Source organism: Hemiscyllium ocellatum, chromosome 35 (genome assembly GCF_020745735.1).
Source record: "Hemiscyllium ocellatum isolate sHemOce1 chromosome 35, sHemOce1.pat.X.cur, whole genome shotgun sequence".
In the NCBI taxonomy this organism is placed as follows: domain Eukaryota; kingdom Metazoa; phylum Chordata; class Chondrichthyes; order Orectolobiformes; family Hemiscylliidae; genus Hemiscyllium; species Hemiscyllium ocellatum.
In genome coordinates, this window is record NC_083435.1 from 39,910,110 (window position 1) to 39,925,048 (window position 14,939).

Sequence of the window (14,939 nt, forward strand, 5' to 3'; positions counted from 1 at the left end):
GTCTCTTCCAGGGGCACCAAACCAAAAGCAAATGCAAACTCAAAATCAAATGGAAACTTACACTAAGGAAACAAAACTAAACCAGAACGTCGTTATCCAGGTGATAATGCACTGCAGCCCCTGCGGCACCTATCGGTTGTGAAAGGCCACCACCATGCCGGTTAGCACCCTGTGCTCTTGCACCAGGGACACCCGAGTGTGGACATAACCGTGACAGAGGGGCATATAGTCACAAATAACGATGCCCTCTTCGGCCTGATATGTGGATCTATTAATGGCCATCTTGGCCAGGTCCAGGAACAAGAAGGTGCATAGGTGTACTAGGTGCCCATAGATCAGGTGCGTGGGGGATGTAGTGCAAATAAAGTTTTAGCAACAGCCCCCTCAAAAAGCCAAAAAGGGGCTGCTAATGAACTCACTCAACTTAAATGTGAAATACCATCTCCTCCAGGCCACGGGACACGCACATCCACAGAAATTTGCTCAGTCGCCGGTTTCACGGGACAGACGCGTGCAGCACTCCAGCCCCAGAGCCCATGTGTAGAGGGCCTTCCACCAGAGATCTCCACCACTGGGGTCAAAACGTTATGCCAAGGTGCGTCTGGGCGGCAGGCGAAAGTGTAGGAATGAAGAAAGTGCAGCATCAACCCATACAGATAGTACCCCCGCGCTGTGCAAAAGGACACTGGGAGGATGTCCCTGAGATGGCTCCAATTGTGGGGCACTGCGCCACCGGAGAGGGTCCACGGCATGGGTCGATGTCAAGTTCCGGACAGACGGGTCAGTTCGCCTGGAAGCCAATCGCAAACTTGAACTACTTCAAGTCTACACAAGGTGCCAGAGCCGAGAGTCTTGTCCGTCAGGCTCTGGATGGCTCGGGTCGCAAACTAGAGGCGGACGGATGCCCTCGTGGCCAACTGTGCCAGCGTTATCCAGCTCATTCCTCTGCCATTCAGTGCATCCCTGACTCTGGTGAACCCTGCATCCCCAGCTCTCTCCTCCCTTGGCATCAATAAAACAGCCTGCAAATCAGAAGGAAAATGCTTCAAATAAACATTAAATGTCCAACAAACAGTTTCAAACGGTTCAGCACACAGCACCCGTGTATGTCACAACATTGATCATACCTCTAAAGTACATCATTGATGCAATGAGCTTTGGAACATCTGATAACTCTACATAAAAGGCAGTGTTTTATTTTCTGAGAAGGTTACCTAGATAGGTTGGTGGAAGATCTAGGAGGGATTTGGAAGCTTGGGAATGGGTGAATGGTTGTGATATTCCGACCTACGGTGCCTGTTGGGAGCTGTAGTCCAGAGCTTCCCAGTATCCGGAGCTCGAGCGCGGGCGGTTGGAGCTCGTCGTCAGGTGCTCGAGCGCGGGCGGTTGGAGCTCGTCGTCAAGGAGCTCGAGCGCGGGCGGTTGGAGCTCGTCGTCAGGTGCTCGAGCGCGGGCGGTTGGAGCTCGTCGTCAGGAGCTCGAGCGCGGGCGGTTGGAGCTCGTCGTCAGGTGCTCGAGCGCGGGCGGTTGGAGCTCCTCGTCAGGTGCTCGAGCGCGGGCGGTTGGAGCCCGTCGTCAGGTGCTCGAGCGCGGGCGGTTGGAGCCCGTCGTCAGGTGCTCGAGCGCGGGCGGTTGGAGCCCGTCGTCAGGTGCTCGAGCGCGGGCGGTACCTCAGTTGTTCTCGTTTTCTGACCGACAACAACCCCACTTTCGCCTTGTGTGTGAAATTTTTATCTCCTCTCCTGAACACACCCTGGTTTGTTGCGGTGAGTCTTGGCGCGGTATCTGTACATTCAGCTCTAAGGCAGAAGGTTGTGTTACATCAAGTTCCACAAAATATTAACAAATGACACCTCGGCAGAAGCTTCAATGTGGATGTCCCCCTTTTTCCAAAAACGTCTGCCTGTCCGACTAAGGTAGTCCATGTTGTAACTTTGATGGTGAAGGTATCTGGCGTCCCTGTAGCTCAGATCCTCCAGCCCTGGCAACATCCTTGTAAATCTTTTCTGACTTTTCCGAAAGGAAGGAGACCAGAATTATTAAGGTATCAGGAACAGGTAAAATAAAGTGGTTCAGGAAGGACCACTTGCCATTCTAAGCCGAGATGTGCTGTTTATAGGAGCAGGGAGCCAATGCTGCGAGAGTATTGTGCGCGATTCGTGAATCCACATTCCGGGACGGATGTGGAGGGTGGTGACTGAGGAGATTTACCAGGATGTTCCTTGGGCTGGAGAGTTTCAGCTGCAAAGAGATCGGACAGTGGGATAGACGAAGCTGTTTTCCCCGGAGTGGAGGAGGCTGAGTGGGGAGGTGATTGAGATGTTCAAAATTATGAGGGGTATAGACGGGGAGAAACCTTTTCCCCTTGGTGGAGGCATCAGTAACCAAGTATATAAATTTAAGGGTAAGGGGGAGGAGTCTGAGAAGGGGGTGTGAGGGGAGGTTTTATCACCCAGAGAGAGGTGGGAATCTGGAACTCACTGCCTGCAAGGGTGTAGGAGACATAAACTCTCGGTAACAATTAAGTATTTAGATGCGCACTTACAATTCCGAAACAAACAAGGCTCTGGGACAAGTGCTGGAAAACGGGGTTAGAGTAATTACGGGGTCGTTTCTGACCAGCGCAGACTTGATGGGCCAAATAGCCTTTTTCTGTGCTGAAGTTCTCTGACTTTATAAAAAGCGCTCCTGATGTAGGGGATGCCATAACTGATTGCCTAAAAAAGCATAAACTATCTCCTCAAACCTGTCTGAATTGCAGGCCCAAGCCTAGAAAGCTCTCCCTTAAAACCCCCCACAGGGACTCAGCTCCTGCTCTGAACTACATTACCCATGCTGCATTTGGGGCCTGCGATCTGTGAGGTAGCTGTATGGAATAAGCGGAAAGAACCTGCCCGCGGTGTCTGACGGGAGCTGTAGTTCTAACTGCATTGCAGGTGTGGGGAGCCTGTCTTCGGCGGTTCAAATCTGAGGCACGAGCGGCTGGTCCATGGGCAGCGCTGGAATTTGAGGTGCGCACGTGTAAATGACGACCCCTGCTGGCAAAAACCAGGATTACTGTATTTCTGATTTGGAGATGCCAGTGTGGGATTGGGGTGTACAAACTTAAAAATCACACAACACCAGGTTATAGTCTATCACCTGATGAAGGAGCGAAGCTCCGAAAGCTAATGTGCTTCCAGTTAAACCTGTTGGACTATAACCTGGTGTTGTGTGACTTTTAACTTACTGTATTTCCTCCATTCCACATCCCTCTCCTGATTAGTTCCCTGGAAAGTTCACAACCTGGAAGCTGCTTCTGATTGGTTCTCCCGCGTGAATGCAGAGGGGAATTCCTCGATGCAGTTCACAAAGAACAGATAATCTGGTCATGATCAACTGCCAGTTTGCGGATTCTTATTGTGCATATATTGACTGCCAAGTTTCTGACACTACAATAGTGTCTTCTCTAGGGTGAATCCACTTGCCTGACTGCTTCTCAGGACACAAACGATTCACACAAGGTTTCAACGTTAGCAGGGAAAGAAATATTGACTGTAAACAAGCTTATGTTCTAACAAACCAGAAAAGATGACTATTATTATGCATGTACCCCCAATAGTCAGCGGGAAATTGAAAAACAAATTTGTAAGGAGATTTCAGTTACCTGTAAGAATAACAGGCTGGTAATGGAAGGAGATTTTAACTTTTCAAACAGACAGGGACTGCAATAGTGTTAAGGGTTTAGATAGAGAGGAATTTATCAAGTGTACAAGATAATTTTCTGATTTAATACGGGAATTACGTACTAGAAAAAGTGCAAAACTTGACCTACTCTTGGGAAATAAGGCAGGGCAAGTGACTGAGGTGTCAGTGGGAAAGAACTTTGGGGCCAGCAACCATCATTCTATTATTTTAAAAATACTGATGGAAAAGGATAGATAGGATCTAAAAAGTTAAAGTTTGAAATTTGGAGGAAGGCCAATTTTGATGATATTAGGCAAGAACTTTCAAAAGTTAATGGGGGGGGCAGATGTTTGTAGGTAAAGGGACAGCTGGAAAATGGGAAGCCATCAAAAATGAATAACAAGAGTCCAGAGATAGTATGTTCCTGTTAGGGTGAAAAGCAAGGCTGGTAGGTATAGGGAATGCTGGATGACTAAAGAACTTGTGGTTTTTTTAAGAAAAAGAAGGAAACATATGTCAGGTATAGTGAGCAGAGATCGAGTGAATCCTTAGAGTATAAAGGCAGGGAGAGTATACTTAAGAGGAAATCAGGAGGACAAAAAGGGGACATGAGATAGCTTTGGCAAATAGAGTTAAGGAGAATCCAAAAGGATTTTATAAATACATTAAGGGCAAAAGGACATCTAGACCAATAGCAGTCCTCAAAGATCAGCAAGGCCACCTGTGTGTGGACCCTCTGAAGATGGGGGAGATAGTAAATGAGTATTTTGCATCAGTGTTTACTGTGGAGAAGGACATAGAAAATACAGAATGGGAGAAATAGATAGTGACATCTTAAAAGATGTCCATATTTCAGAGGAGGAGGTGCTTGATATCTTGAAATGGGTAAAGGTGGGTAAATCCCCAGGACCTGATCATGTTTACCCTAGAACTCTGTGGGAAGCTAGGGAAGTGATTGTTGGGCCCCTTGCTGAGATACTTGTTTTCAAATTTGTTTACAAAGATTACAAATCTTCTCCAAACTCACTAATATTTGTGTCATTGATAGTCACAGGTGAGGTGCCAGAAGACTGGAGGTTGGCTAATGTGGTGCCACTATTTAAGAAAGGTGGTAAGGAAAAGCCAGGAACAGTATACTGGTACGTCAGTAATTCTGAGGAACTGGATTTACATGTATTTGAAAAGGCAAGGACTAATTTGGGATAGTCGTCATGGCTTTGTGTGTGGGGAATCATGTCTCACTAAGTTGATTGAGCTTTTTGAAGAAGTAACAAAGAGAATTGATGAGAACAGAACAGTGGATGTGATCTATACGCACTTCAGTTAGGTGTTTGACAAGGTTCCTCAAGGTGGACTGGTTAGCAAGGTTCGATCACATCAATTACAGGGAGACCTAACCATTTTGGATACAGACTGGCTCCAAATAGAAGACAGAGGATGGTGATGGAGGGTTGCCTTTCAGACTGGAGGTCTGTGACCATTGATATTCCACAATGACTGGCGCTGGGTTCATTGACTTTCGTCATTTATATAAATGATTTGGAAATGAACATAGGAGGTATAGTTAGTAAGTTTGCAGATGTGTATTGGACAGCAAAGAAGATTATCTCAGTACAATGGAATCTTGATCAGATGGGCCAAAGAGTGACAGATGGAGTTTAATTCAGATAATTGTGAGGTGCTACATTTTGGAAAGGCAAATTAGGGCAGGAGTTATATACTTAATGGTAAGGTCCTGGGGAGAGTTGCTGAACAGAGACCTTGGAGTGCAGGTTCATAGTTCCTTGGAAGTAGAATTGCAGGTAGATAGCATAGTGAAGAAGGCATTTAGTATACTTTCCTTTATTGGCCAGAGCATTGAGTATAGGAGTTGGGAGTCCTGTTGCGGTTGCACAGGACATTGGTTAGATTACTTTTGGAATATTATGTGCAATTCTTGTCTCCCTCCTATAGGAAGGATGCTGTGGAACTTGAAAGGGTTCAGAAAAGATTTACAAGTCTTTTGTCAGGGTTAGAGAGTTTGAACTATAGGGAAAGGCTGAGTGGCTGGGGTTGTTTTCCCTGGAGCATCGGAGGCTGAGGGGTGACTTTATAGAGGTTAATAAAATCATGAGTGGTATAGGTAGGGGTATCGGATAAATAGACAAGGTTTTTTCCCTGGGGTGTGAGTGTCCAGATCTAGACGGCATAGGTTTAGGGTGAGAGGGGAAAGACTTAAAAGTGACTTAAGGGGCAAACTTTTCACACAAAGGGTGGTGCATGTGTGGAATGAGCTGTCGGAGGAAGGGGTGGAGGTTGGTACAATTCCAACATTTAAAAGGCATCTGAATATGAAGAGGGTATATGAATAGAAAGGGTTTAGAGGGATATGGACCAGGTGTTGGCAAATGCGACAAGATTAATTTGTGATATCTGGTTGGCATGGACAAGTTGAACTGAAGGGTCTGTTTCCCTTCTGCACATCTCACTCGATGACTTGAAAATGTACCCTTTTAAATCCCAAACATAAAAGGATGAATTCATATACAAGACAGACAAAACCAGATGGTTTGAGGGCAGTCAGTTCACTGGCTAGCTGGTCTGTGATGCAGGGTATTGCCAACATTGTGGGTTCAATTTCCTGAATGACCGAAATTACCACAAAGGACTCTTCTGGTAACCCTCAGGTTAAAGCACTATCACTCCTGTCTCCCTGTCGGTCTGTCTCCCTGTCTCTCTCTGTCCAAAAAGTAGACAAGAATTCTGTAGTACAATAGACTGACCACAAGTGTGGAAAATTATTTCTCACAGTTGTTTTGATTTTAGCAATGATGACACGATGTTGATTGCACACTAGTCAATCTTTGATTCTAAGTTTATATAGGAGCTTCTATACATTTGATGTCTTCTTTTGGTGATCAGATCAAAAGTAAAATTAACCTTCTTTGTCAAAAATGGGACTGATGGCGGGAGAAGTTTGAGACGGACCCTGCTGAGACAGACAGTGCTTTTGAATGACAGCTCCCCTGTGTGAGCAGTGGGGGGAAACAACATCGACAGCTCTCCGTGCAACAGAAGCAGGTCTCCTGGTTCCAAGTCATGTGGATCCACACAGTGAGTGAAGAGGAGGAGGTGAAACAATCCTGGTACATGTCATATGAGAAGGTTTTGTATCCAGTGTGAGTTCATTGATGAGCCAGGAGGTCTGACAACCATTTGAAGACTTCATTATGAAACTTGCATTGATAGGATTCTTCCTACTCTGTCAGCATGTTGATGGACCAGGAGATTCATTGTCTCTGAAAACCTTGTCTCACACCTCATACATGAATGATTTCTTACCATTGAGGATCTCAGGATGCTTTGAGAGGTGGCAAGAGTGGGTGAAAGGATTCTCACAAACATTGCACCTGAAGAATTTGTCACCTGTGAACTACCTGATGGCCCAGGGTGTTGAGGAAGCCATCAAAGCTTCACCACAAACCTTAAGCTTGATTCTTTGAGGATCCTCTGATGAAGACGTTTGCTCTGGAGAACAATACACTGCACATGAATGGTTACTCCTGTGTGAAGGCAAGAAATTGTAACAGTGCATGATTTACTGTATACATCATACTTTTCTCTACTGTGAAGGTATTGGTTTATTTGGTAGTTCCATGACCACATACAAGTTGTAGCACAATTTCTTAAATATGGTGACTTCTTGCGCACTCTTTGGTCTTCCTTGAGGCTTGGAGAAAGTGAGGACTGCAGGTGCTGGAGATCAGTCGAAGAGTGTGGTGCTGTGTCGGAGAAATTAGCCCAATAAAGTAGAGACCACACAAACCAGATTGGATGAAATTGACAAGCTGTTTATTACAAGTGATATTGCTGGAAGAGAAATTGACTAGGCTGACACAGAACTGACAGTCTGTACAGGGAGATCAAGGGTTGTCTTCCTTGAGCTGAGGAAGAAGCCAGGTTTTATAATAATCTTGTACAATAAGGTTAACTAGAAATGGGGAAAGATACAATGTATCTGGAAATGAGGTAATCTAGATACAATGATGCTAATTGGAAAACAGTTATCAGATGAATGTCCTGATTCTCGATACAATGGCAACATCCTGACAGTATCAATGGATCCAGAGCTTCCAGTTCTCTTCGCAGGTAGGTGCTAATGTCTCTTCTGAAACAGTAAGGTGCTTCCATTGTCTTGTCCTGGGAGCAATACTCATGGTAGTGCCTCTCTGTCTGACCTGTTCTTATGTGGCTTTGATATTGCTGGTTTATGAGACTGCCCTTGGGGCTTTGGAACAACTGTGTTGATCTGCCATTATTAGTGGGTGTTGGGAAGTGTATTCTCTTGTCTGCGAGTGCTGTCTGATTTCGCTTGTCAGCCTGCTTGGTCCCTGCTGAGGCATTCTGGGTGCTTTTGGTATAGGTTGGCCAAGTTTGCTTTCCTATGTTCTGTGTGGGTCTATTATGGGTTGGCAGGGTAGCAGATCTTTTCCAACATATTGGAAAAGCACAGCCAGTCAGGCATCATCTGAGGAGCAGGATAGTCAATGTTTCGAGCATAAGCCCTTCATTGGGAATCCTCATTACTCCTCGAGATTAGATTAGATTACTTAGATTACTTACAGTGTGGAAACAGGCCCTTCGGCCCAACAAGTCCACGCCGACCTGCCGAAGCGCAACCCACCCATACCCCTACATTTACCCCTTACCTAACACTACGGGCAATTTAGCATGGCCAATTCACCTGACCCGCACATCTTTCGACTGTGGGAGGAAACCGGAGCACCCGGAGGAAACCCACGCAGACATGGGGAGAACGTGCAAACTCCACGCAGTCAGTCGCCTGAGCCGGGAATTGAACCCGGGTCTCAGGCGCTGTGAGGCAACAGTGCTAACCACTGTGCCACCGTGCCAGCATCCTCATCATTATCATTCCTGATGAAGGGCATATGGTTGAAACGTCGACTCTCCTGCTCCTCGGATGCTGCCAGACTGGCTGTGTTTTTCCAGCAACACACTCTTCGACTCTTCCTCGAGGCTTACTGATTTCTCACCAGCATGAATGCCTTGGTGCTCCACCAGGTTGGATTATCATCCAAAGCTCTCATTGCACACTTGACACTTCATGTTTCTTTCTGGTGTTGAAGTGCTGATGCGCGCAAAGGTTTGGCAATGCCAAGAATGATCTTTCATACAGTTCATATGTAAATAGTTTCTCCCTTGTGTGAAGATGTTTGTGTTCAAGATTTGTATTTGACCAGGAGAATGATTTGTCACAACTCATGCATGAATTGCTTTTCTCCTCTGTGAATGCACCAGTGTGTGTGGAGGGGTGATGATTGAGAGAATGATTTGTCACACACATCACATTTAAAAGGCTTCTCCCCAGTGTGGGTGCACTGTAAAACACCTGACATTGGAATGGTTTCTCCCCCATGTGAATCCTGTAGTGTAACAGGAGGCTTGAGGACACAAGGAAAGCTTTATTACAAACCTCACACTTGAATGGTTTCTCCCCTGTGTGAATTCTCTGCTCTCAGAAGGGTCAAGGGCATCACAAAAGCTTTATCAGAAACTTCGCACCTAAATGATTTCTCTCTTGTCTGAATCATTTGGTGTGCACAGAGGTGGGTTGACCATGGGAATGCTTTGTCACACCTCTCATGTGAATGGTTTCTCGCCTGTGTGGATGCGCTGGTGATCACAGAGGGTAGACGACTGTGAGAACGATTTCTTACACACCTCACACTCAAACAGGTTCTCCTCAGTGTGGGTGCGTCAATGCTTCATAAGTATTGATGCATGTGTAACGATTTGGTCACACACTTCACATTTGAAGGGCTTCTTCCCCAGTGTGAATTCTCTTGTGTCTCTTCAGATCAAAAGAGTGGGTGAAAACCTTGTCACAGCAGAAGGGCTTTTCCTCTGTGTGAACATTTTGGTGTATCAGCAGTCTCATAGATGCCACAAAAACTTTATTGCAAATCTCAATTTGAAATGGGGATTGTCTAATGGACCAGGAGGTTCGATAATCGTGTAAAGGCTTTGTCACACTTCATATATGAACAACATCTTCCCCCATGTGAATACATTGGTGTACACAGAGGTTCGTTAACTCTGAGAATGGTTTCTCACACATTTCACATATGAATGCAAGGAAATGCCATGCATCTGACAATGATTGGTTGCACACATTACACTTGAAAGGCTTCTCCCCAGTGAATGTATGTAGGCGTTTCATGACGTTTAATGAATGTGTGAAGTGTTGCTTGCACAATTCACTTGAATAGTTTCACTTTCACTCAGCAGTTCAACAGATAGATCTTGCATGTTAGGACAACATTTTGAGCCTGTGGAGTCCTCTTTGTATTCTCCAAACCAGAATACTGTAATCCTTCTCTAAAACAGGAAAAGGAAATATGATTTTCTCCAACTCCCTCTCCTCTTTTGCTGAAGGGACTGATTCCTCAGTTAGAGACTGTTCCACAGTGAGTACCAGTCTGCTATTCCCGTGTAGGGACTCTTTCGTTTTCCTCACTTGACTTTCACACACCCTTTGTTTCAAGTCAGGACATCGCCTGCTCCTGGTTACTATCCAATGTGGCTACATTGTTTCCTCTGCTTGGACCCCCATCTTCCCAAGTCCATGAGGCAATGGAAAAGACAGTTAGGCAGAGTGCAAAATGGACCATCAATTCACTATGCGCTCACATCATGATTGATTCTGAACTGCCCTCTGAAGTGGCTGAGCAAACAATGATATACAGTCACTGTAAAGTCCAACACTAAAGAAAATCAGAGAGATCTGGAGTATCCCAACATTGTGTCAGAATAAAATGAAAGTGATCTCAACCCAGTGAAATCTGTGTAGTCTCTCTTACCAAGGTCTGTGGTGAGGAGAGCTCCTCCACAGATTACTCAATCTGAATCATATTAATCTGGAAACATCCCAAACTCCCCTGTCACCATCCCTGTGAATGTCCAATCACATTGGCAGGTGGGTAAGACCTCAATATTGACTCCAAGGAGTTCTGACTTCAGATCAAGCAAATTCAAAGAAAACTACCACTTCTCTCCCAACAAATGAAGGAGTCATTCATCATGTTCACCACCAATGGGAGAAGTAGATTTAGGACGGTTCCCAAAACTGGGCGTCAATGAGGTGCAGTGAGCCATTACCAGCAGCGCGATTGTATGCCATTACATTCTCACAGTCCAGCAGTGCCGTCATTCCATGATTATCATCAAACTAGTCTCTCCATGTAATCCTCTCTAATCTGGAACAATTCCAGTAAATTTCTTCTGTACCAACTCCAACATTCATGGCTGAACATTCCCCAGACCACCTCAGCCTCTCTCTCCACAAACGGGCTCAGTGTGAGACATAATTTGACACTGAGCCACATGAGATATTAAGCAAGATGAGAAAATATTTGAACAAAAAGGTAGATATGAAGAAGTATCTTAAAGAAAGAGAGTGGTGGAGAGATTTAGTGAGAGAATTCCAGAGATTAGGGCTCAGAAAGCTGAAGGCACAGACACCAAAAATGGAACAGATAAAACGGATGCTACAGAGACTAAAATTAGAGGAGCAATGGTGACTTAACAGGATCTAAGATTGAAGTGATTATCAAGGCCATATCCTCAGCTCTGAATCAGAAGTTGTGGCTTCATATTCCATTTGAGAATATGGACACCGGGACTTACCGTGAGGGAATGCTGCATTGTCAGAGGTACCACATTTTAGGGACATCTTTTGTTTCCCTAAGCTCTTTGTTTCCTTTTGAAATAATGAAAATACAGAGTTAATTCCAATATCTTGACCAATATTATTGTCTTCATCACCTCCACCTGTCTGGTCATTTTCAAATTGCTGTTTGTCAAATTTTGTTGTATTCACACTGGTTGCACATTTTCAACATTACTGCAATGACCAGACTTCAAATTGACTGCGTTTGGAACCTCTGAAAGGTCCCATAACAATAAAAATGATTTCTTTTGTGTGGAGGTTACAGAGATAGGGTACTGGAGGTCTTGGAGGAGTTTGAAAAGACAGGAAAAACTCAGCAATAGGAAATCAATGAAAATCAGATAATTATACCTCACCTTCTCATAATCAGAAATGAGCCATCAACAAAACTCAGCCTGGAAATCAGAAGGAAAATGTTTCCAATAAACACACTCAATATCCAACATACAGCTCCAGTCAAACAGTTCAGCACAAGGCACCGTAAACAACTCTCTCAAATGGATCATCTCACACAGCATAAGGGACATTTCCACCCCAATTGCCCACAGGATAGTCAGACTGCCTGAAGATTGGTGCGGATATTAGAACATAAAACCGTACAGCACAGAACAGGCCTTTCAGCCCATGATGTTGTGCTGACCATTGATCCTCATGTAAGGTCAACCTAATGTACGAACCCTCAAATTTCTGTGACCATATGCCACCTCTCAGCCCATCTCTGCATCCTGTCAATGTCATGCTGCAGCCTATAACAGTCCTCTATACTGTCAACGACACCTCCAACCTTTGTATCATCTACAAACTTGCTAACCCATCCTTCAATCTCCTCATCCAAGTCATTAATAAAAATTACAAAGAGTAGAGGCCGAAGAACAGAGCCCTGTGGAACACCACTCACCACTGACTTCAAGGCAGAATACTTTCCTTCCACTACCACTCGCTGTCTTCTGTCGACCAGCCAATTCTGTATCCAGACAGCTAAATTTCCCTGTATCCCATTCCTTCTGACCTTCTGAACGAGCCTATCATGGGGAACCTTATCAAATGCCTTGCTGAAATCCATCTCCACCACATCCACCACTCGATCCTCATTAACTTGTCTAGTAACATCCTCGAAGAACTCAATAAGATTCGTGAGAAATGACCTGCCCCTCACAAAGCCGTGCTGACTGCATTTAATTAAGCCATGCTCTTCTAGATGGTCATAAATCCTATCCCTCAGAATCCTTTCTAACACCTTGCAGACGACAAAATTATGGGATATAATTTTATATAAAAGCTGCTCCTTCACTCACCATCTCCTTACTTGACAAAGGAGCAGCACACTGAAAGCTTGTACTTTCAAATAAACCTGTTGGACTATATTCTGGTGTTGTGTGATTTTTAACTTTATCCATTCTAGTCCAATGCCGGTTCCTCCACAACAGCTCTGGAAGAGGAAGAAGAGTGAGTGGGCAGAGTGGGTGGGCTCTCTGATTGATGTTTCTCACAGTCAATCCAAATATTTCTAAAGCAACACAAGTTTTCTGAAGCTTCGGAAACTGACTGGTGAGATGGAGGTGACTTTCAGCAGTAGGTCAGGGGGAGATTTAAACTTGCCATTGTCCCATCTGAATAAAACCTCACTTATTGCAGCTGCTGTCTCAGTTGCCTTGGTAAATATTTGCCAGAGATTTCAAATGTGGGAATAGCATTCTTCATCCTCAGAGGCTTTCAAACTGACAACATCAGTATGGGATGTGCATCCTTGAATGTGTTTGATAGCAGATCAGAAGACGACTCACAGTATCCTTGGCAGTGATGATGTGCAATGAAGGGATCAGCACATGACAGGAAGGAGAGTTGCAAAAGGGAGATAACACGAAGAATTGTCAGGATAGAGAGTGTCATAGAGGGAGAGACAAGATTGACCAAGTGATTGTAGTGTGCCTTTATGTCTTGAGAAGAAATCTGATGTCTTTGGGAATGAAATAGGGCTAACTGCATGAGAAGATGTCCTCGGTGTTGATATCTGCCCAGTCCATGGGTTACCCATAAAGAATCTGTTCTCAGCTCCAGTTTCTGAGCCCCAGTATTCATGATGTCAAGTTCATCTCCCGAAGAAGTCCTGGTTCTTTCATCTCTGCTGGATATTCTGGTCCATTCCTCACTTGGGGAAACTGGTAGTAATGTCACTGAGCTTGTAATCTAGAACTCCAAGGAAATGTTCTGGAGACATGATTTCAAATCCCACTATGGCAGATGATGACATTTGAATTTAATAAAATCTAGAAAAAAGAACTAGTCTAATAGTGCACATGTAAACATTCTGGATTGTTGTGAAAATGTTTCTGGTTCACAAATGTCTTTTTAATTGTGTTGGATGATTATGTAAGTCCAGACCCACAGCCATCAATAAACACACCACCTCCTCAAAGTGTCACAGAGCTGTTAGTGTGGAAGGAGGCCATTCTCCTGCCATACTCTGTCAGTATTTCCTCCTTTTTTTGTCTCAAATGAGCCTGCCTTCAACACAAGTCAGTGCATACTAGACCAAAGCTAATCATTGTATGAAAATCATGCAATGATTCTTTTGCAAATCACTTTAAATCTGTGCCCTCTCTTTTTTGATTATTTTACAACTGGAAGCAGTTTTTTCCAATTAACTATACCCTCTCATTATTTTGAAAAGTTAATCGAGTCTTCTGTCAGCTTTCTTCTCTCCAGGTAGAACAATCCATATTTCTCCAATATATCCTCATAACTAAAGTGTCTCATCCCTGGAACCACCGACATAAACCTCTTGTGCATTCTCTTCAATGAGTTCACATCCTGGCACTCTCAACTATATGCAGTACCCCAGCTAAGACTTAACTGGTATCTTTTCAGGTTCAGCAGCACATCTCTGCTCTTGTTCTCAATGTCCCTGTTAATAACACATAGGACACTAAAACAGGATACAGAAAAGGGGCGGCTCACTGGTTAGCACTGCTGTCTCACAGTGCCAGGGACCTAAGTTTGATTTCACCTTTGGGCAACTGTCTGTTTGGAGATTGCACATTTTCCCTGTGGGTTTCCCCTGGGTCTTTGGTTTCTTCCGACAGTTCAAAGATGTTGTTATGACACAGCGATGAACCTTTCTGTTAATTAAACTAACACCCAAAAAAGTTCACCTCGCCTTGTAATCTGTTAAAATATGAGTGACAGAGAACTCCCAAATTCCACTATTTAAAGAAAATAACATCTATTTATTCTTTAACTCCATAAGTGAATATTAAACAACTATTCACAACTGTAAGCCCCCTTTCTCTTAACTGCCTATTACCTGCCTCCAACTGTATAACAAAATGCTGTCCCAATAACACACTTATTAAAATTACATCAACTTAATTTCAAAATTACCTAACAGCTGTTGTCTTCAGTATCTTTCTTCGTCTGAAGATCTCTCTGGGTTGTCTTCTTTCTTTTTACTGTGAACATGTTTCATATCAAAAGGTACATTTGATAGAGTGTTTTCTAATTTCTTGGGTCTCTCTCAATGGCAGTTGCTCTGTCTCCAATTTTC